This window comes from Vanellus vanellus, assembly GCF_965231255.1.
Source record: "Vanellus vanellus genome assembly, chromosome: 2".
Taxonomy (NCBI): domain Eukaryota; kingdom Metazoa; phylum Chordata; class Aves; order Charadriiformes; family Charadriidae; genus Vanellus; species Vanellus vanellus.
The window spans coordinates 50,769,883-50,787,964 of record NC_138906.1 but is presented as its reverse complement, the minus strand read 5'-3'; positions in this window follow the sequence as shown (position 1 = coordinate 50,787,964).

Sequence of the window (18,082 nt, the reverse complement as noted above, 5' to 3'; positions counted from 1 at the left end):
CACTTGTGAGCCCTGAAGCAATTGGTATTCATAAAAGCTTCACACTTCTCTCAGTTAATGAGTTCTTTACCTAATACTACAAACTTGAAGCCTATTTCTATGCAGAACCCTGTAATATCCCAACGCAATGGAGTATTTTTTCCTTTTTAGAGTGTGTCGTGAACATTTTAGAGCACCCAAACAGAACCAGGTAAGCAATGGGAATTAGGGGAAATAAAGGTTGGTGTTGTCCTGTTCCAATTGACTCCGAAGTCCGCATTTAAGCACTTGGGATTTCTACGCATAAGATGTGGAACGCTTGATACAGAGTCAATTAATATCAGTCAATAAAGAGAGAAATGTGCCTGAATTTATGACTTTGCAAGGAGTATTAACGTGTGTTTACATTCAGAATTCATAACCCTGAATTCATTCCTTAAGGTAGACAACTAGATGAACTCCTCCATGGAAAACACATACGGAGTTATTCTATTAACCCAATTATTCTAATCCAGTTCTTACAGGACCCACTCAAGATGTGGAAGACAACATTCAATTTCTTTATCGGCATGGAACAATTTATTAATGTAAAAGAAAGAGAAGAAAAGCATTGGCAGGAGACTGTAACATTTAAAATGCTTAAATCTGAAATTTCACCAGGATTAAGGAACACTTCAACTTAATTTACATTTTGAACTTAATTTCCTACAGCGTGGCTTAGGTGACAGTTAAACACCTAGCTCTTTGTACTCAACACTTAGATTCTTTTTCAAGGGATATCTAATTTTTGTTTTGGTTTATATTAGCTTTCAATGATTAAGATATTTTGTTAGATGATACACTTTTATACAAAATGCAAGTATAGATGGATACTTGATGTTAGTACACCATGATAACTTTCACACAGTATTTTCCTGTATTTTTTGATTGTGAATGAAGTCTTCTATATGCACAAGACTATTAACATAAATATTGACTTTTTTCTTCAAAAACATTTTTATAATAGGTTACCGTGTTTATTTTTGCTTTGTTACCAGAATTACAGAAGTTTACCAAAGATTATAGTGATATTCTGTTTCACAGTTTCTGATCCTTGGACAAAATATTTATGTCTCAAACACCCCATATATTCCAGGTCAGTAAGATAAATAAAACTTCAATATAGTACAGCCAATGCAGCATCTGACTTGTAGACTGTAAATGTCAAAACAGCAGAAACAGTGTAAGACTTCCTCAACCTTAGTTTTTTGGACAAGACTCTTATAAAGGCTTTACTAAAACTTAAGTCCAGAGTTGTAAAGGTACTTACATATCCCAGTTTCCAAAGATGTAGTAATATCAGCATATATTCAGACAGCAGAATTTAGATGCCCTGCACAGTCTAAACCAATACTTTTAGTAAATTTCTCAGTTGATTTATTTCACCAAAAATACAGGTACAGAAAACACTAAAAAAATTTTGTGATCTGAAATAATGAGACATTATGTACTAAAAAAAAAAACAACCCAAACCCACCTTTAAAAACATGGGCATTAAAGTTTTCCTTAAGCTGCTCGAGTCATATGTCACATTTAGGATCACGACAATGGATTTTCAGGTGATGAAGAGCTACTTGAGTACAGTCTGCTCTATTTTTCTTTCATATAAAGATGGTTCCCATTTTTCATAGGACATGAAATACATTAATAAAAAAATTTCATTGAGTCAAGAAATTATGAGTTTGATCATTCCCTCGAAGAAAGGAATTCTAGACAGCCTAATTCAATAAGCAGATGGAAATGACATGCCTTAAGACGTTTTCTGAAGATCTGAAATAAGATTTTTCAAATTCCAGGGGAAATAAGTATGGCTTTTAAGGCCACTGAAAATTACTTCCTGCTTTTCTTAGCACCCCAGAGCTAAGTTTTAATATCTTATACGTCGCTACCCAGCTTCTTTTGCCAGAAACTGCAGGTAGTGATGGCTGCCTAAAAAGTTAGAATCTGTATCAAAAAAAAATAAATAAAATAAACAGAACCATATGCTTAGAACTTCAATCATGAGACTCTGAAATGTGTTTAAGAAATTTACTACCTAAATGCTAATAACATCTAGATGATATCACACAATATGGCTAGCTGAATGGCCAGGCCCAAGGAGTCGTGAGCAGTGGCACAAAGTCTACTAGGAAGCAAGTCACTAGTGGTCAACACTGGGAGCAAACAGTGTTTAACATCTTTATTAACGATCTGGATGATGGGATAGAGCACACCTTCAGCAAGTTTGCAGATGACACAAAACTGGGAAGAATGGCTGATACGCCAGATTACTGTGCTGACATCCAAAGCTGGAGACTGGGCTTAAAGGAATCTCATGAAATTCAACAAAGAGAACTGCAAAGTCCTGCACCTGAAGAGAAACAACCCTAGGCACCAGAACATGCTGGGGGCTGAACACTGGAAATCAGCTCTCCAGAGAAAGACCTTGAGGTCCTGGTGACCTCAAGCTGACCATAAGTCAGCAATGCAACCTCATGGAAAAGAAGGCCAAGAGCATCTCAATCTGCATTAGGAAGAGCATTCTCTCCCAGGAATGAAAGCTACATTCAGTTAATTAATAAAGCTAGATCACAGGTACTTTTTTGTGGTAGTACTGGCAAATATTAAAGTAGTGCAATTATCCTCAATAAAAAGATCAGATATCCAATCTAGATAAGGTGATTAAATGCTCCTGAAATCCAACTTTTAAAAGTCATGAATGTTCACTTGGAAAACCGTGGGTTTATGCATAACAATAAATCAGAATCCAGAAGTACACAAGCAATACTTTTAAACCAGTGCCCTTTAACAGATTTTTTTTAATTTCAAAGTATTGGTATTACAGTTTATAATCTAATCCCAGTCCTTACTCACACAAGCAACATTATTTCCTCTGAATAATGCCAGAAGTCTCTAAAGAACCTTTTAGAAAACAGCTTCTGGAATATGATGCTATAGTAGTTGTACCTCAAGGCAGAGGCTTATTTCAAGACTGATAACACATCTGCAATTATCTCTCCTAATTTTAATTTAATTATTTTTACAATGTCTTTCTTAGGTGCTGCCAAATACTTTGAAATCTAACACACCTCAGTATAAATAGGTTAATTTTTCCCTTGGGAGCTAACAAGTTAATCAACAGAGTAATTCATAAAAACAGCTGGTAGTCTATACTGGACTTGAATGTTTAACATAAATTTTGAAACAGAGACAAGCTTGATCCAAAAATAATCTTTTAATAATAACCAATATTTTGTTTGCTACAGTCTACTGACTTTTACCAGAGCTGGTCTTGAGATTGTACATTATGGTACTCTTGAAAGCTTTACACTGCCTTCACCATAGACCTCAAAAGAACAAGTTACTCTGTAGTTATTCCAAGAAGACATAGCCTCCTAGATTGTTCCTTATTCTAAATTAAATTAGTGACACACAACATCATGTTTTCTACTATGCAACCTACTTTAGTTGGTTTGGACTCCCATGTGACTTCTAAAATTTTCAAATGATGGAAAGCTCCAGAGCAAGTGTCACTGAGTTTCTTTCATAGGTATATTCCTTGTGTGTGCCAACTTACGTGTCCTACAAATACACCAGCATAAAGACATTGCACCAAGACATTGCAAGACATTGTCTTGCACAATTCTGTTTCACCAACAAATAAAAAGTTATATTTGAAGACTACAGCATTCTTAATTTTTTAATTTGAAAAAATATATGTAAGAAGTCAAACAATAGAATTCAGTAGTGTTAACTACAAATAAAGGTTTATTACTTTCACACCATATATCTACCTCCATACACCACGGAACATACATGGCATAGCACATGCTGCCTGTATTGACAGTACATTACAGTACATTGACAGAATACATGCCAGTTACTGGAAATTCAAGCAGACAGAAACCTACTTTTTCCAAGCAAATTATGTCATCCTTTCTCCTCTTATGCAGAATTACCACAGGAGAACAAAGGCTCTGTTAATCTGGCTGCCTTTCATACTCACTCTCACAGAAAGGTAAGCTTTTTCATAAAAGTTAACAAATTAGAGGAATGGACTATATATATAGGAAAATATCTCCACCCATTTTCTCCCAGGGCATGTTTAGAGTACAACCTAAACCCATTTTTAGATCAAATAACATCCCTGCAGCTGGACAGCACAATGTCCAATGCCAAAATACAATTCAGAAGAAGGGGTCCTAAACCCAAACAATTTTAGTTTCAGAAGACTAAAGAGAAGAAGACTGCATCAGTGAAATAGCTTCATTAAGAAGCATGTTTCCCAAAACTGTAGCTTGCACTGTGTCAACTCATGTATATTTTTCACTTTATAAAAATCCAATCCTTTCTATTCCTCTCCAGTCCTCAATATGCAAATAACTTATCGTCTCAACATATGTCTGCATATAAAAGAATGAGGAAGTCTTTCTATGTTTGATATTATGCAGACATACAGATAGTCAGAGTATCTGGTCTCTAAGTACCACAGGCAGGATTATAAGTATAATGCAATGACTGTACAAAATACTACTCAGCACTGAGAAGGTATGCTATGTTTCCTTTAGCTCACTTGACAGCGTTTCTTTAAGCAGCCCAACAAGATTCTGTGTTTGTGGCTATGGCTCTCATGGGGAACTGTATGGATACCAGGGATGCTTCTTCAGAAGGGGTCTTAAGACTGATATTTACAATATTAATTATATTTAACAAATCTACTCCAGTCAGTACCCACCACCTCTGTTCCGCTGAGAAAGTGAACTACCAAGCTTCTTATATCACCATATGCTATGACTACTCAGACAAGGGATCATACTGATGGTGTGAGAACTGAAACATATCATACACGACGATATTGTGGGAATATCGCCACGTAAATTCTACCGCTTAACTTTTCTTCCTTACAACCTTTTTGGCTACCCTTCCAAAACAGTCAAGTTTCCAACTCAGCTGTAGATGATTTATGTGTATTTTTCAAAAATTCTTATTTCCTTGGGTTTTTTAAGAGGGAAGGAAGTAAGTTCCCTGGAGAACTGCTGTGAACATAATATACTAGGTTCTAGGTGCTGATTACTTGTAATGAGTGTACCACATTACAGGTTAGTAATATTTTATCCTTTTAACAAAAAATAAACAATATTTTCTCATCAGAAACCAATATTAGTATGGATGGGTAAAGAAAGAATAACCATGCTGACAAACCTAACAGGAACCTGGAAAACTCAAAAAGCTTGTCTAAGAGCAGAATGTGATTTAATAACCTCTACCCATTTTAAAACATCAGTTAATCTTCTAGATTCTGAGAAAAGCTTTTCTCATAATATTTCCACTAAGATCAGATGCTCAAAGCCTCATAAATCTTGAGAGTTTATGTTTGTGCCCTTTCCGGCACGAATTTTGAGACCCAAGACAAGCTTTGAGTAAGCATCTGAAACCTGTGAAAGCTTATCCAGACTGAACTTCTGAAACTTACCCATTTCTAATTGTCTCATCGAGCCCTTGCTTAAAGTATCAATAAGAGCACAGGATACAGCAACAGCTGCGCCCTAAGTACCAGCTGTGTCAGCAGCTTGTTCCTACCATTGTGCAGTTTTGATGTAAAGGCTCTGGATATCACAGGGCAAATTTCTTGCCTGTATTGAAATTATTCCCTTGCAGTTTTTTAAAATCTATGTAGCTGAGATGAACTGGAAAAAAAAAAAAAAAAAAAAAAAAAAGGAAAATTATAACATTTAGATAATCTCTTGCATAGTATATAAAAGAAAATATGTCTAAAAGTGCAATTAATCCTGGATGATGGTAATGTGCGGGCAAATGGAATACATATGGAGAAGTTATGTTTTTCTACTTTTCTGATACTCCTGTCTTGTAATTTTTCTTCACTTCACTAACCATAAAACCATCCAGGTAGATAACAAGAAGGTTTCTTCCAAACAAAAGAAACCACACAAAAATAAGGCGGGGCAAGATGGTATCACAGAGTCTAACTTTATTCTGTGGAGTCTAATTATGTTCAGCTTATGGTCAGTTAAATAACAGAGGCTCCTCCAGAGGGCAAGTGAGAGCTCATGTCTGACTTGAGACAGCTGGAAAGCTCTGTCACTTTGCCAAGCTTCAGCCACAAAGTTCACAGAAAAGTTTAGTTTTTAAAATTCAGACTCATATATGACCCAAATATACGAACTCTGAATTTTGAACTGGCACAACTGACCAGAGATCTTTTGTGAAGGCCCCACTTCATCTCAAGATTTATGAGGCTTTGCACATATATCTTTTATATCCTGCCCTGGGCTGCTTAAGAAATAGAAAAATATATTGTTCTGCATTTCTTGTGTTTTGCTTTCAGGGTAATTCAAGAAATGAATATAAAAAATATAAGGGAGTGCGTATGTGTATCACTTAGTCAAACTCGGTTTTATAGTTTGAGAGTTCAAATCATGTTTGGGGTGAGAGAACGAGGATGAGAGTTCTTGTGCAATGCAAGCAATCTGCCCATCACTAAGTCTTAGCCCTTAACTTGTTTTCTATTTTACTTAGCTGCTTTCTTTAAAGCAATTCTCACACAGACTTCTATGGGGAATGGCTGACACCTGTAGATCATTTCAGGTCCATTATGAGTCTTAAACTAGGAACAGACAATCTGCAACTCCACAGTTTTCCTGCTTAGTATTTATTAACTGTTTGTTTCATGTTTTCCTGCTGAGCAACTGTATCAGAAAGAATCAAACAGAGAAGGGAAATGTTGGCGCATTTTTATGGTACCTCCCAAGGCAAATTAAACACACATTTGTGCTTAAATATAAAAGAAAACATTAATGAATAATGCACTGGGCAGTCCTACATGGAGTCTGCAAAGATGCATCACAAGCAGATTCCTTATATACACTTTCACCAGCACCAATCCCAAAAGCAGTTGCATGGGGCGAGTCAGGCCAGCCTTGGGTCCATCCCCCAGCCCAGCTCTGCTGCCCAAAGGTGACCCCTGGGCTTAGGCCCCTGAGTGCTCTTATTCCAGGATGGCCTACAAGACAATGCTGAGGCTGTTTCTATCACCAAGGGAATCTTCACTCTTTCGAAAGAAGTCTGTTATGTCTCTGGCATTCCTGCTTCCAGCCAGTTTAACCCCTTCTTGCAGTTGAGCCTCCGTGCTCTCCATGCCAGATTTCTTGGTCACAAATTACCACTGCTGACGAGTTACAATTAGAATTTCCCCTTGAGAAGTAAATGTTAGACGAGATCTTTTCCTGACCTGAATATACTGTGAACTTCTAAGTTGGGTCTGTTTCTCTCTCTCCCATTCTTTCCCTGTTTTCCCAGTTGCCAGCATCCTGTAGTGCCTCTAACCTAACAGGAATTTGCATTGATTTTCAAGTGGTTTACTTCTCCCTGTTTTCCACAAACAAGAGCAGGAAAACAAAGTGAGCAAGCCCTCTCTCTACACTGCCTGCTCTCGACAAAAGGGGTTAAGCTAATGTGCTTCATATGCTTTTTTTCCCAGGAGGGTGCTCAAGTACTGAGAACACACAGCTAAAAATTTCACACATCTATCAGTCAGACTGCAGTGGATCAACTGCTACAATGTTCAATTCATACCCAGACAGGTGCTGAGTGGTGGCAGGTTTTTAGGCCAGAGAAATGTTTTCCTTGGCACTTAGCCCCACATTCCTAATTCCATCCAGTGTGTTTTCATTTGGGACAAAACAATAACACATTGCACCAAGAAGCCCGCCAGTTATCCATGAAGGGCTGGCATTTACTAGAAAAGCAAAACAGCTTTATCACATAACCCCACTCCTAGATCCAGAACATGGGGGGCAGGGAGGGAAATCTAACTTCGCTTTGTGTTGTCTAGCTTTTTCTGACTACAGAGCTGTTGCCTCATTTGTCTTTGGAATGGGTATCTGGGGGAGGATAATCAGTGCTATTTCCTTCCATCAGCGCATGAACTCTGCAACATCAACTCAAACAGCAAGATGTCAAAGGAAACATTCACTATGGTGAGCCTGCCAAATAGTAGCCAGACATTGGAAAAGACCTAACTAATTAGTACAGTTGCCTACCTTCTGCTGTGAAGAGAGTATTCACATTCAAAGAGGGTTATTAACAGAGGTGAGAGAATTACTGGATTCACCAAATTGAAACTTGTCCTCTGGCCAAGTCCATGTGCATTGATCTCATCTATGCTTAGAGTTGTGCTTTGAAAAAAAAAAAAATTACATAGCCCACAGCTAGAACAGAGTGTTTAATCACTATCACAGCCATGATTAATCTCAAAACATCCAGTTCCCTGTCTGGTGTTTGGTGGTATGCTTCCTCTCCTGTTTCTGTGGAGTTTTCCATTAAAGTTACATCAACATGCAAATACTATGTCCCTTCTGCACACAGTTGGAACTGGATGAGACAGGGCTCCTAGGCACAGAACTGGAAACAAATACAATCCTGAACCCTCATTTTCAGTGTGAAGACTATGCAGCAGATTCACCGCTAAATGTTCCTGAATTTAACCTTCATGGCAAAGACATCAGCCCACTTGAAGGAAAAGACCTCTTCTCTGCTCTGCAAATATGAAACCAATTCCATTACCTGTTTCAGCTGCCAAAAGAGCAAACCTTACCTACTCCCCAAAAAAGACACATTCATAACAGCATTCCAGGAGACTCAGAGAAGGCAGACATCAGGTCTGAAATAAAAAGACAGAGTTTCCAGTCGGTGCTGTTGCCACAGCTGACTAGTGGCAATTCATTAAGCCTGACTACTTTTATAGTGTAGAAGAGAAAACAGCATTAAGTGCTAACAACAGCTTCAGACAATTTCTAAAAAGACAGCTTCAAAATTTGAGGATACGCTCTAGTGACACAAAACCAATTAACTTCAGAGTTGATGAGGTTTCTCAATCATACACGGCAGCATTTTAATTAACAAAAGAAATTAAAATCACAAGGCCAAAAAACAAACTGCAGCGTAACCTACTATCTGTAATCTACAGGAAGAAAAGAGAAAGTGTGGGGAAGAAATAGAAAAAGGGTTCGTGTTCAGCACAGTTAGAGAGGTGCAAAATAATTAAATTAAGATATTTTCTGTCTTAAAAATCTATAAAACTGGAGAATATGAACTTTAACTGGTACAATTTTGTCTCTTAGAGTGATGCCAAGAAGGAACAACAAGCTCAGTGCTGCCTCTCACTTGGCAAGCAACATCAATTCAGCACCATTCAGTGAATTACAGTAGTGACCCAAAATCTTGTTCGCTTCCTCTGTTGCCTTTCATTCTACCGCAGCGGTGATATTTGCTAGAACCTTTCAAAACCTGCCTATTTCATTCTCTTTTCTCAAACTGGTACCAGCACAGCTCCCACATGTAACTACAAGGCTTCTCCTTGACATGCCTTTCCTACAGGGTTAATCTATTGAATTCTTTGCTTCATGTGTGCCAAAAATATTCTACAGGACAAAACAGTACCTTCTAAGTATTGCAAAAACAGTTGTCTGTCAAATGAGCATAGCATAACTGCCTGGTAATTAATGTAATGGATTGAAAATACTTCTCCACTCATAGGAATCTTTTCCAAACCAAGCATCAATCTAAATGCCAACTTCCCTCTCTTCCACCCTCCATCTTCCCAAAAAAATAAGAATCTGATCAAATCTGGACTAGAAAATATAAAATTCCTATAGGTTTACTGAGACGATAAACAGTTCCTGCAGCTAACTATGAAGCCACCAAAATGTTTCTGAATAATTGTTAGCTGAACAAGCTAATCTTGAATCAAAGACCATTTTATTTTTGTTTCATACACAGCTAGCATCCAGCTTAGTTTTCCCTACATCAAATGCTCATCTCCATGGTCATGCTAATACAGAATAAAAGTAATAAGAAATTGGTGAACAGTTTTGCTGCATTAAGTCTGGTTAGTCATGTAATACAATACCATTTGCTTGCTCTTAATTTAAAAAGACTTTTAGAAGGGAAACAGAGGAACAGTGAACACACACGAAAGAAGGAACAGTGTCTTTAGGAGGTTATATAGAATCACAGAATCATTTTGGTTGGAAAAGACCATTAAGACATCAAGTCCAACTGTTAACCTAACACTGCCATGTCCCCAAGTGCATCATTGACACATCTTTTAAATACCTCCAGGGATGGTAACTCACTTCCCTGGGCAGCCTGTTCCAATGTTTGATAACCCTTTCAGTTATTAGAAAAAAAGACATTTTTCCTAATATCTAAACCTCTTAAACCTCCCCTTGCTCAACTTGAGGATGTTTCCTCTCGTCCTATCACTTGTTACTTGGGAGAAGAGACCAACACCCACCTCGCTACAACCCCCTTTCAGGTAGCTGTAGAGAGCGATAAGGTCTCCTCTCAGCCTCCTTTTCTCCAGGTTAAACAACCCCAGTTCCCTCAGCTACTCCTCAGAAGACTTGTGCTCTAGACCCCTCACCAGCTTCATTGCTCTTCTTTGGACACGCTCCGGTACCTCAATGTCTTTCTTGTAGTGAGGGGCCCAAAACTGAACACAGTATTCGAGGTGGAGCCTCACCAGTGCTCAGTACAGGGGGACAATCACTTCCCTAGTCCTGCTGGCCATACTATTTCTGATACAGGCCAGGGTGCTGTTGGCCTTCCTGGCCACCTGGGCACACTGCTGGCTCATATTTAGTCGGCTGTTGACCAACACCCCCAGGTCCTTCTCCAGCAGGCAGCTTTCCAGCCACTCTTCCCCAACATTGCCTGGGGTTGTTATGACCCAAGTGCAGGACTCAGGTATTTTCCTGTCCATAGCTCACACCTTTCTCCATATGCTATTATAAACTTAGCTTTTAGCTGAGTCAGGTGTGCAACATGCATACTATAAAAATATAGGTTCAAATTATACAATTTACACCGAAATGTAACATTTACTAGTTTGCATCCAGGGATTTGAGACTATCTATAATCAGAAAACTGTGCCTTAATATGAAGCCACTTTTCAGGATAACAAAAAAAAATTAAAGTACTGTTTCCACAGCAACTCCAGATGATTTTCAACTACTAAGAGCCAGAAAAAGTTTTGGGTTAGAAAGTAAGCAGCCCCAAGGGCCAGAGAAAAGTTGAAAAGGCTGAACCAAATGGGAAGATTAGCTGACAGAGTTTTTAAGAGATTCAGTGAGATTAATTGTTTGGATTTAAGGCTCAAAATACACATAAATTATTTCTGATTTAAAAGATAAGTCTTGGAAGAAAACGCTATACAGAAATTTGGGTTCTACTGTATCGTTTATGGTTCGTTTATGGTTCATCACATCATTCTGAGATTCTGCTACAGGCAGTACTTATACTACAGACTATGATTTCCAACAGCCTAACTAGCAGTAATTCCATATGACTTCTCTCAAACTTTTCTTCCAGAGGGAAAAATGGAACCCCACTATGCCTTAGACATAGTTATCATTAAACAGCTTTTTGAAATCCTGGAGAAAATGTCAAGACTTTAAGACTAGTTCTTCCAGCCTCTGGCACTTAAGGCAACTTATTTCTCCCTTTGATTTTTTTAAATCAATATTAAAAAGGGAACAAATTTATTTTTCTTTCTCTGGAAGTAACACATCTGCAATGAGCTCTCAATGCCACAGGATGAAGCACCAGGAGGGCACCAGACAACTCGCAGAAAACTCCACTTTCTCTCCATCACTCCACAATGCAGAATGGGCAAGCAGTGAACGGGCTGGGAAAAACGACAGAAAAGCACAACAGCAGAAGCTGCTGAGAAGGGCTGGCTCTTCTATTTAGTACTAAACTTTGACTTTTGAATTGTGTTCTCCACTGAAGCAGAAAAAAGAAACCTTTGAATGTTTTCCCAAAAGAGATTTGCATCAAATATTTATGTTATGACAAAATAGCACTCTGATGGTAGCACATTTTGCCAGAAAATTTTCTATTGGCTCAGTATGAATTGGTATTGGCAGTAAGAGAAAATAAAGACATAAACTATTTCTCTTCAGGAACAAGCAAGGAGCGGGGCAGAAACTATCACTCTCTGAATCATAAAATTCACCCCTCAGGGCTCCTTCTGGGAAATGTAACTAATACAGGAAGTAAAGAATCCATTTAATTCCGCATATGCAAAATTTCAGAGTTATAGGTTATCCAAATGAAAACATTATCATCACATTATTTATGTCCCTGATGTTTGTGTTTATAGGACCTTGATGCATCTCATGGTCAACTACCAATATGACTTTCTCATGAAAGTGAATCATTAAGTCAATTTAGGTTATTGAATAGGTCAAAAATGTCAGTTGAATTTGCAGTTACCTCCCTGAGTCTTAAAAATCAATCTTTCTTTTGATGTTGGAACATACTATGATTTAATCCCAACATGTGAAAATATCCTATTTGCAAAGCATGCCTTCCCTTAAAAGCAAAGAATAAGAACTATTCAATCCTAATGATCAGATTACAAATTCACACATCATGTTAGAAGACAAATGTGTTAAGTAATATGATAGTACTTTATAAAAAATTATTGCCACATCAGTCACTTCAACTTAAACAGATTCAAGCCTGGTACATTATTGCATAACTAAGTTTGCTCACCTTCTAGTGAAAAATTACAGATACACTGGCAGCCTCCCTAATGATGAGCATTCTTTCGCTATATATTTCCATTTACATCTAAAGAAAAACAGAGGGGTCATCCCTCAGAAGGAAAAAATGTAGTAGTATAAGAACTATCAAATTATTTAGGAAAACACATTTTTCAGGACTTAATAACATTTGCATTAGAATAAGGAACAATGAACTTAAGTTTTCCGTTCTTTATGGAGCTATTTTGTATTCATCTAATTGCAAAAAAGAAATTAGGCCTTCCTGCAGAAAAGTAATAAGGGTATGCAATTTGCTCACAACAATTTCCTGACTAAACTGCATTTTTTTCCCTCAAAGCTAAGAGCTCAAATAGCAATGCATGTCTCATTATAAACTAAATTCCCACCCTTCCTATGTGGAAGAAATATCAAGACATAATTTTATCATTCATAGCCAGATAGCATGAGGCTTTGTAGGAGACAGTACTTTTGTGGTAGGACATGCATTGTCTACCTATTAGCAAGCAGAAAATACATCAGGAGTTTCTCTTCTGCTGATACTTTAAAATGAACTAAATACAGAATAGTGGTAAGTTTAATTCCCACATAACTTTTTCAAGTCTTCCCAAAAAAGCACGATTCATGTATGTGAGTTCTGCCTCTCAGTCTCTTCAGCAGCTATTGCTGCATCTTAGTTGTGATGTCTTGACTCTCCCCCTGCCCCATCCTGCCTGTAGCTTGTTGCCCATTTGGGGAGCCCCTACCAACTACACCTTGTGTATGGAGGCTTGGGAGCAGGGAAAGGGTACAAATGGTTTCCTGTTGCCCTCAAATTCTTTTTCTGGCACATGAGACTTCATGCTCTAGTCTCTGTGACAGAGAGGACCTTGCTAAGTCTCTACTACTAACAAGCACATTCTGCTGAATTTACAAGATGCAGTTATTTCCAATGGTAAACACAAAAATGCAGTCATATAAATGAAGGCACAGACTGAAGAGCTGCAGTTAATAGAAAACTAAAGCAACATAGAAACAAATCTGCTATTACCTAATGGCTTTGTGCTTGCAACTTACCTTGGCAAGTTATTTAAAGTGATTTAACAACATAAAAATGCATGTGTTTCTATAAGGGGATTTTTAAATGTCCTTCAACAGCTTAGGCATATAACTTCCACTGAAATTAAAGTGAATTAGATGCCTATTCTTGTTTGATACTTCTGAATCCCATACATGAGTACCTGGTACTTACCACTTTTGAAAATATGACCATGGAGAATAGTTTTAATTCTCCTTTGGCTCCTTAAATCAACAGTTATTCCATTAATTAATCCTCTACTTAGCCTTTTTTTCGATAAAGTACAAGAAACCCTAGTATCTTTGATTTTCTACATTTCCAGCTTGAACTTGAAAGAATGTAGCCATAAAAAGAAAAGCTTACTTTATAAATTTCTGATACCCTTGCAATGATTATAGTACTTATTTCACATGTCTTTCTTTAAGGTGCATGCAATTACTTTTTTTTTACAGAAGAAAATTTTTTAGAGTCAAGTATTTTCTTATGAGTGATAGGAAAAATGTTTTATATTAGCTTTCCTATTAGCTTTAGTTTTCTTGTTGTGCAAAAGCAACACTCTCAAGTTAAATTTTTTAATTCTTTTAATCAATAGATGGCTTTGAAAAATATGTAGTTAAGACCAAACATTTCTTTACTATTTTTCCAGTGCCGTTAAGCTAATTATTACCACATTACAATAATAGAAATATTTCTGTATTAAGTGTATCTCAATTTTTTCTCCTCCTAGATCAACCAGTATGTATGTTGGAGGAAAAAAAAAAACCATCACATTTATATAATTATTGTCATTTACGTTGGTTTCAGTGTAACAACAACACAAGTGAGAGATAAGTTAGACTTGAACCATGCCATTGATGCAAGATAGTTTAAGATTAGTACAGACTGACGGGAATAAAAAAATGAGAGAGAGAGACTGGCTGAAACTGACTGTTTCTGGAACTGTGGGAGTGTTGTAGCAATGCCTCAGGTTGTGTTAAACTTATTCAGAATTCTACTGTAATTAGTATCAGATTAATCATTCTTATTCATATACTGTTTATTGAACAGTTAGTAGATACAAGAGTATCCTATAGGAAATGACTTCCCTTCAGATGATGATCTTAAAGGTTCTTTTTTTAAGTGTTGTAACAGTCTATTTGGATCTCTCCAATTTACAGGACAACATACTCTGTGATTTAAACTTTATTTCATGAGCTTATCAAGAAATGCAACAAACAAACACGATAAACAGGGGCTCAATCCCCCTTTTCCCAGACCACTCTAGCACTTGCATTCACTTATTCACCATTCAAGTTATAGGGTTTCATAACTTGCAACCTGTAACTCAATATCGCACTCTTATGAGGAAAAAGATAGAAAAAGAAAAAAAAAAAGAAAAAAAGAATTATTTACGTAGCCAACGGTGGGAGAGTTCATCCTTTTGAATCCATCACGGTGAGGTCGTCCCCTCAGTCACACTGGGAAGCATGAAAGCCTCAGGAGTCCAGCTGCTGTTGGAGATGCTTCAAAAGCTTTCTGAGTAAGCTGATGTTTTATACCTTCCAGCTTGGACAATTAGCCTGTACCATTTCTGTTAGTGGATTCTGACAAAACTGCCAGACAAAATATACTTTCTGCAGGAGTCAGCAATTTTGCAGAAGACAGTCACTGCATCATGGCCCTTTAACTCTGTCTGGCCACTTGTCCCATCTATATGGTGCTCTGGATTTGACCTAGTGGTGCTGCTCCCAGCATACAGCAGGCCTTAGCATGAGCTGGCTTAGCGAAAATCTAGGAAGGATTTGAGTGAACAGTCACAAGTTCTCAATAGCTTTGTGTTCAAGCCATTCAGTCTTCAGGGGAAAAGAACAAACCAACAAAAAACACCTTATAGCCAGACAGGAAACTTCTCACAAATAGCAACTGAATCAAGAAGATGGTAGAGTAGAATTTAAATGTTCTGTATCCTACTTTGCTTTCTCATTGGAGCTAAAAGGTAAAAAGAAACCCAATCCTTTTCTTGGGGGGGAGGAAATGGTTGGAATGGTATTTAATCCAGCTTTTAATTCGTTGCTTTTGTGAAACATACAAGCTATAATTCCTCACAGACTCCACAGAAGAACCTGAAATTAATGTATTTTCAGTTTTCTTAATTTATCATCTTTAAAGTATAGATAAATAGGGTTTTCTTACAATTAAAAGTTGTAGTGGTTCTATTAAAATAAAGGAAGTTTAATTTGGTTAAAAATTTAGTCTCCTCATCTTTCACTTTCTCTGAAACAGTAGGAACATTTCAATCAGGCCTAGTAATTACAGAAGAGTCAGGATGTTAAAATTACAATGCTGGAACAGAGGAAATAAATGAAGCACTATCTACATATACAGCATAATACCTTTTTTAAAACAGGAATTAGAATCAGTTACTTCTATGATGAATATGGTTACTGCTATGGTGGAATGTGATTCATTACCGCACCAAACAGAGAGCAAATTCCATTTTTTTGCTGTATTCAAATCTACAGTTACTGTTTGCACAGCCATTAAGTCCACTAGTAAACATGTATGTAGTATTTGTGTAAGTTGGGTGTACTGTAACCAGTTACAATGCTTACATCCTTGTCAAATATTCCACAGTAGCACATTTAAATTTGGGGCAATCCAGTTCAGCTGTGGCCAATTCTTGGCTATTCTACAGAAACACTGATAACACAGGTGTAGGACCAAGAGTCTGTATTCCAACAGTCAGGAACGACTGAGGGATCTGGGGTTGTTTAGCCTGGAGAAGAGGAGGCTGAGGGGAGACCTTATCACCCTCTACAACTACCTGAAAGGAGGTTTTAGAGAGATGGGAGCTGACCTCTTCTCCCTGGCGACAAGTGATAGGACAAGAGGAAACAGGTTCAAGTTATGTCAGGGCAGGTTTAGATTGGATATTAGGAAGCATTTTTTCACTGAAAGGGTTATTAAACATTGGAATAAGCTGCCCAGAGAGGTGGTGGATTCACCATCCCTGGAGGTGTTTAAGAAAAGGGTAGATGAGGTGCTTAGGGACATGGTTTAGAAGTGGTGGTGTTTTTATCAGGGTAGGTTAATGGTTGGACTTGATGATCTTAAAGGTCCCTTCCAACCTCACTGATTCTATGATTCTATACTATGGTATTTTTCTGTGAAAAGTCTTGATCTTTCTCCATTCATTCCATGGCTTCCTCAACTTCTATTCCTTTAACTATCAAGAAATCCCATACCTTATATAGTCAAACACCTTTCCTTGTTCGGTTTCTAAATAAATATGTCTGATCAGAAGCTTGGAAAAAATATCATTACTAAAACACGCATAGCAAAAGACTGGTGTTAATCATGCCTGCAACATCCATTTAGGATTTGACCATGTGTACATAATACCATAAATCTATGCCTTGATAGCTTTGTTTCTGAAACAGGCTTCAAAATATTCTTTTCTTCATCAATAATTGGAATTGTAAGGTTAGATCGTAGTATCTGTATTCAATCTAGAGAATACTTACTCAAGCCTAGCCTCAATTGTCCAGCCTTGGGACAACTGAAGAAAAGGTGAGATTCTGGCTCTTACTTTTAAGTAATCTAACAATCAAGGTCTGGATTTTCAAAATAGTCTAAAATTACTTAAAAGTGACAATCGCTTAGAATTTAGGAAAATAATTCTCTCAGTCTTCTCCGAAAGTCAAGGACTCAGACCTGTTTTATTTATCTTTAAAAATAATAACAATAAATATGGTTTGCATTATTTCTTCATTAATGCCTGGGTTAAGCCAGAATCAACATGTTACTCATGTATGGCAAAGTAAACAAAAAAATCTTTTCAGTTGGCTTTTTTGCTTGTTTAAATATGCTGTCCAAATAACTTAGTTTTGTCCACTTGTTATAATATATTTTAGTAAAACAATTATTTTTCTTGAATCGCAACTGCTCTAAACACAAATCTGTGTTTCAGTTATAAAATTAATTAGACAGAAAACCAAATACCTGGAAAATATGTAAACTAAGCGACCTCTATTCTCTGACCACTGTCCCACACACCCAATATACAAATAGCTCCATGCCTTAACTACTCACACTTCATATAGCAATACAAGCAGTCACATGACATAACACTCTTAATGGCAAGGTCCAATGCAGCAGTTAAGCTGGGAATATGTTCAATTAAATCTTTGAACATTGTGTGAGCAGTGTTTTCGTTCACAGTATGAGAGAAACACAGCACAGTAAAGCTTTGACTAAAAGTCAAAGCTAACTGGAGCCACAGAAAACACGCAACTAGCAGAGCAGTTCTGCTTGAAAAGTGGTTACTAAACAATAACACTTTCTTGGCAAGTAAATGGAGCTGATCACTCTATATATGAAAGCATATTTGTTAATTTCTGTAGCAAAAAAGAAATACATGCACATTTGTCAATTCTGCATGGAGTACATGTATTTGTCCCCT